Source organism: Biomphalaria glabrata, chromosome 10 (assembly GCF_947242115.1).
Source record: "Biomphalaria glabrata chromosome 10, xgBioGlab47.1, whole genome shotgun sequence".
NCBI lineage: Eukaryota > Metazoa > Mollusca > Gastropoda > Planorbidae > Biomphalaria > Biomphalaria glabrata.
This window is the reverse complement of record NC_074720.1, coordinates 25,153,237-25,168,134: the sequence shown is the minus strand read 5'-3', so window position 1 is coordinate 25,168,134 and position 14,898 is coordinate 25,153,237. Positions and strand designations below refer to the sequence as shown.

The 14,898-nt window shown below is 39.3% G+C and overlaps 1 protein-coding gene across 6 annotated transcripts in view; it reads right to left on the bottom strand.

Moving 5' to 3' along the window:
- LOC106057786 (uncharacterized) overlaps positions 1-14,898 on the bottom strand; it is a 144,034-nt gene that overhangs the window by 41,528 nt on the left and 87,608 nt on the right. The window lies entirely within an intron of this gene.

Here is a 14,898-nt window from a genome sequence, read left to right as displayed (position 1 = left end):
ATCCGTTGTCGCAGTTCAGGTTGTGGTTTCAGTGAGTGTCCTCCAATTACATATCCTAGAAAGGAAATGTTCTTGCAACCAATCTCCACTTTAGATGGTCTCACGGTTAAACCATTTCTCTTCAATGTATCTAGAACCATTTCTAGATGTTGTAGGTGATCTGACCAAGTAATGTCATGAATGCAGATGTCGTCTAGGTAGCACAGTACATGGGGTAGATGACAACACCTTTCTCATCATTCTGCTGAACGTTGCTGGTGCGTTGACAAGCCCGAAACTCATGACATTAAATTGAAATAAACCAAAAGAACTACTAAACGCTGTAAGTGGTTTAGCTTTATCTACCAAAGGTATCTGCCAATACCCACGGGTCAGGTCTATCTTTGTAAAAAATGTTGCGTCTGCCATTTGAGGTAACAAGTCTTCAGGATTGGGTAATGGTTCCGAATCAAGCACAGTAACTTTGTTAAGCTTCCTATAGTCAACACATATTCTTACTGCACCTGATTTTTTTCTAACCACCACCATAGGTGCCGTGTATGGTGACTCTGTTGGAGATATAATATCTAACTTCAGCATCAATTGAATCTCTTCTTCCACTTCCTTCATATACCCTAAAGGTACTGGATACGGTTTCTGTTTCACTGGTTCATAGTCTTTGAGAATGATGTCGTGTTTAATTGCTGCAGTTCTCCCTGGTACATTGGTCAATATATCATCATATCTAGCCAGTACTTCTTTCACTTGCTTCGTTTGCTCTACGATAGTGACTTAACAAATTTCGCAATCTGTCCAAGTTTCTGATTGCTTTAAAGTTAATATAGATAGTAATGATCCAGTCAATTTATTTTCGTCTTTCTTTGGTTCATTAACTATCGCACAACTTGAACGAACTACTTCATCAGTGTTAGCATTACTTTTCTGTGACTTTCCACCAAACTCTCTTAACATATTTATGTGAAATGTTTTCAGTTTTCCTCTCATATTGATTTGGTAATCTACTGCAGTCATTTTCTTGACTACTTCAAATGGTCCTTGCCACTGAACAATCAGTTTACTGTCTTTCCTTGGTAGTAGTACATACACAAGGCTCCTCCTTGAAGTGTTCGCAGAGTTTTATTTCTGTTAACAATGGTTCTGTGTCGTGGTGTGACTCTAATGCTTGCTTTGCAAGTTGACATGTTGTTACCACTTTCTCTCTGAGCTCGACGACATGTTGATAGCTTGTTCTAGATTCATTTTCAATATTTTCTTTTGTCAACAAATCTTTCAGCAAACTAAGTGGACCTTTCGGGTTTGCTCCATACAATAATTCGAAAGGTGAAAATCCTGTACTTTATTGTGGAACTTCTCGGTAAGCAAAGAGAACTGCTGGGATGTACATGTCCCAGTCTGCTGGTCTGTCTAGTGCTACTTTGCCTAATAAGTCCCGTTCCACCTCTCGCAAACCGCATTGCTTTGGGGCCTGTAAGGTGTTGTGAAGGTTTGACGAATCCCTAACTGTTTCAGAAACTGATGTGTTAGCTCGGACGTAAACCGAGTCCCTTGGTCACTTAGAATTTCTTATGGGAATCCTAAGCGAGAGAAAATGTTGAACAATTTATGAGTTTCATTTTCTGCAGTTATTGTCTTTAATGGCACGGCCTCTGGCCAACGGGTGCATAGGTCAACCATCGTAAGGATGTATCTGTATCCTCTTTTAGACATAGGGTTTATGGGACCCACAATGTCTACGGCCACTTTCTGAAATGGTCTATCTTGCAGATCTGTGACCTGTAATGGGGCTTTTGTATAATGATCTCTTGGCTTTGTACTGGCACAAGTGCTGCACGCTGAACAATATTTTTTCACATCTTTAAATATTCCTGGCCAATAAAAGTTATTAAGTTATTCTTTTTCTTGTTCGTGCTGTCCCCATATGACCCGCAAAAGGTGAGTCATGACCTAACTCTAAAATTCTGTTTCTGTCTGCGGCAGGAACGATTAGCTGTAGTTTAGCTTTGTTATCTTGTCTCATCAGAAGCCCATTTTTCACTTTAAATTTACTAGTGGGACGCTCAGCCAATTCAAAAAGTTTAATTAATGTTTGGTCCTCCTTTTGTTTTAATGCATAACTGGATGTCACATCTGATTCTGGCTGTTCGATCTGACTATGTAGGATCGGTTGTCCCATGTTATCTATTACACCAGATTGAGATCTAGCTACCTCATTTGTAACTTCTGACATTGCTGACCTTTGCCACTTGTATATATCTGTGATGTTAGGCTCAGTTATGCCAGTCACGTTTCCTAGAATCAAGTCAGCTGCAGGCCTCCACAACTTCAAATAGTCTCTTATAGTTGATGAGCCATCAGACTTAAAAATAGCCTTAAGCCCATTACCCATTTCCTTCACTACCGGTTTGTAAAAAAAGAATAATTCCACACCTCCTAAGTTTGACCTCACCATGAACTTAGCCTTTACAAGGAAATAGTATGTGTCGGAAGTAAAAAAAAAAGGTGCATGCGCAGTAGCAATATAGTAGTAATTTCGTAAACATTCAAATAAAAAAAGTTCATACGAGTTCTATTCTAGATATAGTAGATTCTATATCAAGATTCTATATCTAGTTAATGATCTAGATCTAGACTTAGTCTAGACTTAGATGTAGATCTAGATTTAGATATAATTATATATCTAGACTAGAGATCTATTTATAGATCTAGTTCTAGATCTTGAATCTAGATTTAGATGTATAACTAGGTGAGTTTGAGTTTTTGGCATGAATAAAAATAAGTAGACGAAGCGACCAACTAACATAGTTTATTTCGTAAATAAACGACTTCCAATCGGATTTGAATAGGAAAACGCGTAGTCATCAAGTTTGAACTAGTTGTGAGGCTATAGTTATTTCTACAAGAAAGAGTCATATGTTATTTATATTGTTGTAACATAAATGCAATTTTCACAAATTGATTTTATTTAATAACAATTAATTTAAAAAAATTATAGTGTTGTTGTTGTTTTTACTTTCGAGGGGGATACGAGGGTTACGTTTTGAGAAATTAAAATTTCCACGGTATTTTATTTCATATACGTACTTTATGGATACGAACAGTATCACAAGACATCCCCTAACACTTTAATCTCCTAAATAACAATTTACTTATTTTTTAAATAACTTTTATAAGCCAACTATTTCTGATGTTACGACCTGTGACAGGGTAACGAGCTATTGGTCTACACAGGTTGTGACGTCGCAGGTCAGTGTTGAGGCCTACTCTAACGATTGGTCACTGAGTTTACAAAAAAGCACATATATATATATATATATATATATATATGTTTGTATGGATGGATGTTTGTGTGTGAGTGTACATAATTAATCTCTATTACATTCTGATCCTTCATTCTTTAGGAAGACGTTTATTGTGCCCTATAGGTTCTTCTTGGAGTTAGTGAAAAATTGTAGACTCCTCGCCCTTGCAAGAAAGGGGTCTGGGGGAGCGCTGAGAGCTCTCCCAACGCGGGGAGCAGCCCCGACTCCAAGCACTATTTCTGGTATTGAAAGCCAACTAAATGCATATTCTGAGGTACCTACAGTGCATTATTTTGCTATTAAAACGTTTTATTTTAAAAACCTAATGTGCTATTCTTACTGACTTAGACCCTCCCGCGCCGTTCGCCGCATTTTGCTGGCAAGCTGTTTCCACAAAAATCTGTCACTGGCAATGTCTGAAGCCTCTTCCCACCTTGTATGAGGACCTCCATGAAAGTGTGGCGCCAAGGTGTACTAGGATGTCATCGCAACTCTTCTTATGCCTAATTCATTTTGTCGGAAAACATGTCCCGCAAACCTCATGCGACGCTCTGTCACAACCTTACTAACGGGTTGACTCCCACTTCGGCAAAAAACTTCTTGATTTAGACCCGATTTCTATAATATCTATATCTCTTTCCATGGACGTCTCGTGACACAGTTGTAGGCCCACAAGTAGCCATGGTTTCAAAACATAGTCATTCTCAGCCTCATCTGTAAGGTATGTCCATGAAGCACCCTTGTAATTTTCATCCACCACTACATCAGGTTTCGATGGAATTGATTCCCTATCGTTCCAGTCCACTATCACTGATGTGGGCAGAAGTACACATTTCTGTTAAGTTCAGATCTTGTAGCTGGGTTTCTTGCAATTGGCACTGTCCCCGCAGGGCGCCGCATATACAGTTCATGTCAATCGCCTGGGTGCATTTGCCAAGCATCGAGTTTTCTCTTATGCCGATGCCAAAGTCCAATTCATTGTTTCTGTCTCGGCCATTGTTGGGGCCCGTATTCGTAATTTCACCCGACGACATCAAAGGCAAGGAATCAGAAACGGTCTTAAGGCTTTCATGGTTCGAGTTCCCGTCAAAGGTACTGACAGATAAACAGAGGTCTTTAAGGTCCACAGCAGAAAGCTTGGACGCAGACCCAACGTTGTCTTAATCTGTCCGGCTCATTGAGATACTCGTTGCAGGTACACCAGGAACAAAAACTTCAGGCACATAACAGACTTCTCTTGTTTCTTCATTTGTCTCTTCGTTTCGATTCGGCACACCCCGTTGAGATCGTCGCAGCAATCGATGTCCCGTTTCTCGTCTTGAAAGTCATCCCCGCAAGACTTGCCCACAACACAGTCACAGACGGCGCTACAATCCCCAGTGCTTCCATCACCACTGTTTGTGCAGCCACAGTCCTGACCAGGCAACTGCTCCTTCCCTAACGAGTTTATTCCTTCTTTCACTTGCTACACAATTTTATCACTTTGGTCTACTTGGCCTTCTACTTGCAATACACTTTCATCTACTTTGTGCAACATTACGTTCCTACTCATGTTCCCCATCATGATCCTAATCGTGTTCATTTGTTCCTTAAATGCATCCCCACAGTCCTGGATCTTGCCAATGACATCAACAATCCCAAGTTCAATTTCAAATTGATAGGTCTCCGGATCTTCTTCTTCATCGATCAGAGCTTGCCGCAGACGAGCCGTGAGCGTTTCCCTGCTACCGACGGGTTTTAAACCTCGGTCCCGAAGCTCTTGTCTTAGCTCTTTAATTAAGAGCTGATGTAATAGCTTCAACGATGCCATAGAGATCGAATCCTGCCTTCTCTCGTTGAGTTGCCTATAATCCCACTTCTGACACCAATTGTAAAGGAGGCAACTCAACGAGATATAGATGTTTATTTATAAGACATCACAGTTACACAAAACAACATCTTCTCTTAGTCTATCACAGTGCGCACCTTCTAGCACCAGCCTGGATTCGTCCCGAAAAGAAACAGTGCAGTGGAGGTTAGACAGTTCAGGTGGAGGTCGACCGGTGGGAACCACAGACGGTAGGGTGCCTGTTGCCTGTCACGTTTCTCGTCTTGAAAGTCATCCCCGCAAGACTTGCCCACAACACAGTCACAGACGGCGCTACAATCCCCAGTGCTTCCATCACCACTGTTTGTGCAGCCACAGTCCTGACCAGGCAACTGCTCCTTTCACTAACGAGTTTATTCCTTCTTTCACTTGCGACACAATTTTATCACTTTGGTCTATTTGGCCTTCTACTTGCAATACACTTTCATCTACTTTGTGCAACATTATGTTCCTACTCATGTTCCCCATCATGATCCTAATCGTGTTCATTTGTTCCTTAATGCATCCCCACAGTCCTGGATCTTGCCAATGACATCAACAAACCCAAGTTCAATTTCAAATTGATAGGTCTCCGGATCTTCTTCTTCATCGATCAGAGCTTGCCGCAGACGAGCCGTGAGCGTTTCCCTGCTACCGACGGGTTTTAAACCTCGGTCCCGAAGCTCTTGTCTGAGCTCTTTAATTGAGAGCTGATGTAAAAGCTTCAACGATGCCATAGAGATCGAATCCTGCCTCCTCTCGTTGAGTTGCCTATAATCCCACTTCTGACACCAATTGTAAAGGAGGCAACTCAACGAGATATAGATGTTTATTTATAAGACATCACAGTTACACAAAACAACATCTTCTCTTAGACACAGTTTCTCCATATTGGCTCTCACCTTGGGCGGAAATCGTTCTCTTACTAATGTTGACATCCTTTTAGGTCTAGTTTATCACAGTGCGCACCTTCTAGCACTAGCCTGGATGGCTGTGCGCATGGCAGAGTTATAACAATATGTTTTTTTTTTTTTAATGAATTTAGGTGGATTAAAAATTTTGATAGCTTCATTCAACTATTTTTACATTTACGCATTCGCATTACTGTGGTGATCAATTGAGGATCACTTTAGACGCTGACTAAATAAAAAAAAAACAAAAAAAAAACAAGATTACAAAGAGAGTTTTTGTTATCACACAAACTCAGAGGTGGCCATTAAATTCACCAATGGACGAGAAATATATTCAAGCCATATTCTTGTTTTGATCGTTATTGAGATATTAATGAAGAAGTCTGTAACCTTTTTAAAAAAACTTACCTCCCCTGAAGTTTTTCATTGAAAAGTGGTGTAATTTTTTTACAAATCTGCTTGCATATATAATTTAAAAAAAATTATATGGTTCACTTTCGGAAAAGAACTTTGAATGATCTTAAATATCATGATGTCCGATTTTCATTTTCTCTTCTAGTTTTTGAGATCTAAACGAGACGGACGGACAGACATTCCACACAAAACTAATAGCGTCTTTTCCCTTTTCGGGGGCTGCTAAAAAATTAATTCTTATAGCATTAAAAAGATAATCTAGATCTATTTTCATTTCGCTTCATTCAAAAGGAGTCAAATAAACGATAACAATAAATGTAAACAAATTGATATTTCTTGTTATTTAGAGAAGAAAAGACCAAAATAAAGCAGAGAACAGAACGGGAAATGCACTATTTTCTCTAGGCCTGAATGTGATGATACGAAGAAATGTATGCGATGTCTAATACAATACATTGATTAAAGAAAAAAAAGATGAAAAATAACCAAAGGCGGGGGGATCTTGGTCGAAATATACTATAGATTGATTTTAGAAGCCGAAGAAAAGTGTAAGATGGACTAACTTTTTTTGTTGGAGGCTGGGGGGGGGGGCAAATAAAAGAATTTACGACCGAAAAGTATGTGTGTGTGTGTGTGTATCGGGGCAAGTCAAAAGTCTATGTCTGAGAACATTACCATCCGCAGGGTTAAAAGAAAAAAATGGGGGGGGGATTTCCAGAGAGAGAGAAGGAGAGAGAGAGCGAGAAGGAGAGAGAAAGAAGGAGAGAAAGAGAGAGAGAGAAAGAAGGAGAGAGAGAAGGAGAGTGAGAGAGAGAAAGAAGGAGAGTGAGAGAGAGAAAGAAGGAGAGAGAGAGAGAGAGAGAGAAGGAGAGAGAAAGAGAGCAGATGATTTTTTACATTCACTAGGACAATTCTGTTTTCTAAATCTATGCTTAGAGGAAAATACGCACATAAGCGAAATCATTATAGTCTTTCCTAATAGCTTTTCGCAAAACGCGGCATTTAGAATGCGGATCTGTCAAAACAGTGTCTAGGTAAGCATCTAAGAGATAAAAAGAACCTGTGTAACAAATGTTATGCGATTACGTTTGATAGTTTAAGAGATCTCTTGTTAGGTAAATAAGTCAGTGGTAGTTTGCCTTAGCTGACATAGAAGGCGAAGCACCTGGTTGCACGCGGCATGAGAACGAGACAGCTGGAAGTCACTCATAAAGGCCGCGGAATACACATTTGAGACCAAAAGAAAATCCGCTGCCAAGGACAAACGCAGACGGCGAAAAGAAAATCTAAATCGACCACCTACTGACAATGGATATGCTTGTCCTGAATGTGGCAAAATATATAGGTTACAGCTGGGGCTGCGGGAAATTCTGCATTCCGCACTAATCTTTGGACTCGAATAGCCTTTTTAGTTTGTCATTTTAAGATAATAATAATTTATTGCTCGTATAAGAGAGAATAACTCGTGAAAAGAAAAAAAAACAATTTGTTATAAGAATATATAATACTAGCTACGCACGTTGAATTTTTTCCATTCTTTATATTGCTAATCATGGCGTGATTATTCCTTTATTTTCAACGTCCAATAAACGGGTCATATTTAATGGTCTCCCCAATATACTTGTACACGTCAATTATTGTTAGTATTGTGTACAATCCATACAGTTTATTTGACTTCTTAATTCAAATTGAAATATTTGAGCTCCCTTTAAAATACATTCTTTTCAATTCTGGATCTATTTTTATTTTCTACAAGTCTTCGCTCATGAATACTTAAGTCTACATATAACAACCAATAATCTTCAGTTTACATGAAACTTTTACATGCTAATCTATGAACATATTTTTTTTTATTGTTTTCTGGGAAATCTGCTCAAATCACTATCTGTCAGACAACGAATTGTTCTTTAAAGCTGTACCTTTCATTAGCCTTAACAAGGGGAAACATTGTCTAGAATTACAATTGATCATGTTGACAGACTAGTTTCTAGTTAGTTCAATACAAATTGAAGGAACGTCACTTTTTTTTCCTAAACGCTAATGCGAGAAGCGCAGCCTGATATTAGGAATGTCCAACAAGACAGCTTGACAGACGAATAATTAGTGTCCAGAACAAGACCATTCATTTATTAAACGTCTTACTTTGTGGCTAGCCGACACGTAGACACACGAACAATTTTTCTTTTTAAAACTAAGTTCGCACAAAATTTTAAATAATTATATTTTGAACTGATATAAAGTTTTTTCATTCAGTAGAATTATACTGATATAGTATATGTAGAATTGGTATATTTAACTTGATATACAAAGTGAAAGCATAAAAAAAACAGTAAAGAGGCTTTTTGTTTTCATCAATGTACGTCACTCCCAATTGTCCATTATATATTCTGAAAGATGCTGACTGACTTACTATTCATCACTATTCATTACTACTTCTACCACTTGCTGTGAACGAACAAAGAGGAAAATGTCATCATCGTGTTACTTACCAGGCACTTAGAACAACTATGTCCCTTTCACGATAGAAACCTCAGCGGTTACATTGACCAAAAACTATTTGTATTCGCAATTTCAACTCAATGTTTTTTTTAAAACCGACAAATGAAAAAATTATTAGATTATACAATTTCTATTTAAGCATTCTTAAAACTCTTTTGATCAGGGTGCACATTTTTCATGGAGAAAAAAAAAAATCGGAAGCAAAAACATGGGTGGACAGTTTTTGAAAACGAGCTGTAACGGTTTTCCTAGAAATTAGACCGTTGGAAAAGAATGACTTGCTAATTAGCCACACTGGGATAACTCCTAAGTTGCCCTTTTTATTTTTATTTCTTCAATAACTAAATTTAATTAATCTAGACTCAATACAGTCTATATCAAAGAGTTAAATAAATAGATGTGTTGACATTGTGTTTATGTGTACTTGTTCGATATTAGTCTGTAGAATTATTCCCTTTGGCAAGAGATTTCTTGTTGTAGTTGTGTGTAATGTGCCATGAGAGAGTCTGTTATCAAAGAGTATGATTTATCCAGCGTCTAGTGTTAGCGTTGCTTCTTACGTTCAGAGTTTTTTAGTGTCTTATTAAGCTTATAAGTGTATCACGCTCTGCTACCACTTGTTAGCTTAGAATGATACATTTATAACATATCACACATCTTCTTCAAAGAGTTCAATAAATAGACGTGTTGACATTGTGGCTCATATAGACATCCTTTGTCTAAATGTTTAGACAGTTGGGAAAATCTGTCAAAGAGAGTCATTGTAGAGCAAGAAGAGGAAACGTGTCTGTTGACTGGAGACCACGGAGAGAAAGTTTTCAGGTATGTAACTGATCCGCATCGGGCAGTGCACGCTCTAGTATAACTTGTGGAAAGACTTGAATGAAGATGTAAGGTGGGGACTTCTGGCTGACCTGCTTTGAGAAGAAGCATCAATTTTAAAACTACAGATACGTAGAGCTCCTAGTATAGTTTGGACACTACTTTCTAAATATAACTCCTCTACTATTACAGTTAATTTTTGCCACTTATCTTGATATTTTTACATTCAACACGAGTAGGAGAAGACATGTTGATTCTAGAGGAAGAACTGTTATAGATCCGGCTAAAGGGATCTGCAGATTATTGGATTCTGAACTGTCAACTAATTGGAGGACCTGGAGCGTCTATTATTACCTCCTGTCTTTCGTTGAGTGCTTGCCTTAGATTTACTACAATTGGTGTCTGTAAGTGAAATTTAGGCAGCTCAACGAACGGAAAGAATGACAACGTTAGGAAGTTAGACAAACTGAGCTACAAACACTTGAAGGAGGAGCTCCGAGCCACAGAGATGAAGATCGTTTGGGCCTTGGGAAAGATGAGAGCACGTCTTAGGCAAGACCTGATTGATGAAGGGGAGTATCCCGAGACCTACCTGTTTGAGGTAGAACCAGATATTGGCGAGCTCCTGAACACTAAGCAAGACTTGTTACAAGAACAAAGCGAAAAAAATAGTACCTTGCAGGATGAATCGTTCGATGGACAAACTGATGCGTACCGTGCAAGGCTAGATCGAATCTTTGAGAGAGAAGACCAACATTATTTATCTATCAACCGTTAGTCATTTAAGACCGTGTTGTAATGATGTACAAAGAAAGTGTCGATCTTAACAAGAAGTACACAAATGAACAAAAAGAGACAATGAAAGAAATAGAAGACAACTTTGGGCCTGCGTCCGAGTCTGTCGATTTGGACTTTATAAAGCCTGGTCAATCTGCCAGTGCCTACGAGGGGAACTCGAATTTCGATTACTGCATTAAGACGGTAAACAAGAATGCAAATGTCAAGGAATCCAACAACAGGGTGTAAAACCAGTTTTCACCAGCGAGAAAAACATGAACAATGATGACCCAATTTCAGCTGAACCCAATGCAACACTTGATGAACTTTTACACATTGAACATTGCAAGGATGCTTCATGGGCATACATTAGTGATGCGGCTGAAAATGTCAATGTGTAGTGCACCTGAATCTGTTCGGGACGAACAGAACTGAGAAGGGGCAGTGTTGTAACTCCGCTTCCGCGCCAATAATGATGGTGTGCATCAGAGCACCGTCAACACGAGTAGAAGACATTTTGATTCTACAGGAAGGACTGTTGTAGATCCGGCTAAAAAAGGGGCGGGCATATTACCGCGGGCCACATGGAAAATAAGAGCAGCCTCGTCTTATAATTATTATTTTGCAATTTTCGGATACATAATCTAGAAATATCTATATAATCAATCTATTAAAATGTAAATAAGATGATTAAAATCATCAGACTTAAATTATTTCAGTTAAGGATTTTCGAAACATCATCTCAAATGGAATATAACAGGAAATGGCTTTAATTATAGATTTGCGAGAATATTTAGTTCTTGTGATTAATTGCCCATTCTATTTAAAATCAGCAAAACTGAACGTTGTAAACTAATGATCATTAGTTTTCTAAGACAGAAAAAAGCAATTTTCCTAGATTCGGGGCGAAAGCTTGAAAAAGAGTTACCTACCTAACAATTTATATATATATATATATATATATATATATATATATATAGTATAAGTCTGTGATCTGATCATTATTGGATAAGAATGTGTTTCCGTTTTCCAGCCTAGGTATAATAGATATATTGTAATAACTAAGGAGACAACTCAACGAGGCAACGGTATTTATTTACATTAGAACATCACACAAACATAAAACATCTGCCTTGAACACAGAATCTTCATGAGCTCTAGACTGGATGGAACTCGTTCTCTTCCTTCAAATGTCAACATCCTTCTAAGTCTAGTATCTAATAGTGGATGGCGTGTGCATGGCAAGGTTATAACAATATATATATATATAGATCTATGGTAATTTCCTTCAACTAACTTGTTCATGCACTAAAGGCTTAATGTGACTGTTAAGTGCTTTACCTATATTTCAGGTACATATCTAGATGATGATTCGTGAGAATGTCTGGTAGGACTAGTTGAGCTAGCTTTGTGCTCATGTCGACCTAGATACTAACAGGACGCTGAAATCATAAAGTTAGTTGATGGAAATTACTTTCACATTGAATTAGTGTCTTTTTCCTATACAAATTTTTGGTGTGTGTGGAGTGCTAAATGAAGATAAATCATTGAATAAAAGCTACCAATAATCAAATCAACAAAGGATGATTTATGACACTTGCCTAAACAGTGCCCATACATTTAAAACATGTTATTGATATAAATCTGTCCCAAGGGCAGTTCAACAGTTTTCCCACCCATTTCTCACAAGCCATAGTTTCACCCACATCTTCCTGATTCTCTACAAATGTTTTTTTATTGATTCCTATAATCATGCCTGGTATCACTCATTTTTTCTTTCAACCTATTTGATCCAGGGTGTTGCTTGCAAGGTGAAAGAAAGAATAAAAAAGTAAAGCAAATAAAGCAAATTTATAAGCTATATTAGTGCCATCTGCCGGTCCCAAGCCCGGGTGAGAAAGGAGGAGGGTTTGGCGTGGGGCTAGCGACCCTACCCTGTAAAACCACTATTGCTACAGAAACGGCACTCGACATATAATGAAAACTATACAAGCGGCGAGGGCGGCCAAACCCTGATGACGGTTTTGGATCAAAGCCAACTGGAAGTCCAATACCCGATACATGGCAAGCCTTTCAACGCAAGGAAAACGACTCTTATAGGCTCGTGGAATGTAAGAACCCTGAAACAATGCGGTAAACTGGCCCAACTTTTAAGAGAGTTTGACTCTTACCGGCTGGACATCCTTGGGATCTGCGAGATGCGGTGGACATCAAGTGGACAAATAATCAATGATGGCAAGACAATAATATATTCAGGACATGATAAGGAGCACATTGGTGGTGTAGGAATCATCATGTCTAAAATAGCAGCTTCAGCGCTAATTGCTTGGAAGCCGGTCAGTGACCGCATCATTACAACTCGACTCCAAACAAAGCAAATCAAAGTCACTACCATCTAAGCTTATGCCCCTACAGAGGATGCAGAAGATACCATCAAAGATAACTTCTATAATCAACTACAAACCACTCTTGATGAAACACCTACTCACAACCTAATTCTACTGATGGGAGACTTTAACGCCAAAATCAATCCCAACCGAACTGGCTATGAATATGTAATGGGACCATATGGCTCTGCAGAAAACATCAGTGATAATGGCGAGCGCTTGATTTCTCTCTGCGCATCCAACAGCCTTTCAATTGGAAACACATATTTTAAGCACAAACAAATACACAAAAAAAACATGGCGATCACCAAATGGAGAAACCTTCAACGAGATAGATTACATTTGCATCTCCAAACGATGGAGGTTATCTCTGTTAGACGTGCGGACCCGCAGAGGAGCGGATATCGGCTCAGACCACTACCTTGTCAGTGGCAAATGTAAGCTCCGATTGAAACGCCAATTTAAACGAGCCACACGACCCCGCCCATTTAATGTAGAGATGCTTAAAGACGGCAATACTGCAGCACAGTTCCAATTGAAACTAACGAACCGCTTAGAGGCTCTTGCAGATATATTGACCCTTGAAGAAGAGTGGGCCAACTTCAAAGATACCACTATTGGGTGCGCGGAAGAAGTTATCGGAAGGAGGCGAGGTTCATACAAGGAACGGTGGATACAAGACAGAACATGGAAATTGATAGATGAGAGGAAAGAGGCCAAACGTAGACGAGATCAGAAAAATGAAACACAGGATCGCAGCCTAGCGGAAGAAGCCTATAGGGAAGCACATCTGAAAGTAAAGAGAAGCTGTCGGTGAGATAAACGGGACTGGATTGAGCAGAAGGGACAAGAGGCACAAGCAGCTGCAAGCAGAAATGACACAAAAACCCTCCATCGTATTGTCCGAGATCTCACTGGAGCAAAGAGTGGACATGGGGCACCGATAAAAGACAAGCAAGGCAAAACTTTGTTAAAGAAAGAAGAACAGGATGCAAGATGGGTAGAGCACTTTAAAGAGACCCTTAACCAACTGTCGCCAGACCTAACTTACATATTCAAGGACCCCTCTCCAGACAATGATCTCAAGGTCAAGACAGACCCAATAACTGCTGAGGAGGTTACCACGGCCATTGCAGTGTTAAAGAATAACAAAGCACCAGGGCTAGACATGATATCAGCAGAAATGCTAAAATATGGGGGACAGTGCATTGTTAACAGAATGACTGATCTCTTAAATCTCTGTTGGCGAACTTCAAAAGTCCCAGAGGACTGGCAAAATGGAGTGATTGTAAAGCTTCCAAAAAAGGGCAACTTGGCAGACTGCAACAACTGGAGGGGCATTACTCTCCTCTCTGTCCCGGGCAAAGTTTTCAGCACTGTTTTGTTGAGACAGCATCAACAGTCTGTAGATGAAAGGCTCAGAGAAGAACAAGCAGGTTTCCGAAGAGGCAGATCATGTACAGAGCAGATTTTCGTTCTACGAAATATCATAGAACAATGTCTTGAGTACCAACAACGGATAACGATCAGTTTCGTGGACTTCAAAAAAGCGTTTGATAGTGTCCACCGAGAATAACTATGGAAAATAGTTAGAGAATACGGTATCCCAGAAAAATTCGTCCAGATCCTACGACACCTTTACAGTCAGTCTAGTTGCTGCATTAAAACAGAAGAGGGAACAACAGAGTTTTTTACAATCGAGACAGGCGTGAGATAGGGGTGCATCTTATCTCCCTTCCTTTTCCTTCTAGCCATCGACTATATAATGAGGAGAGCAATGAACCAGACTGCCTTTGGTATTCCATGGCATGAACAACTCCGATTGACTGACTTGGACTTTGCTGATGATGTTGCACTACTCGGGGCTACAAATAAATGCATTCAAGAAATGACGGAGAGCCTAGACAGAGAGGCACCCAAAATTGGCCTCCGCATAAACTTGG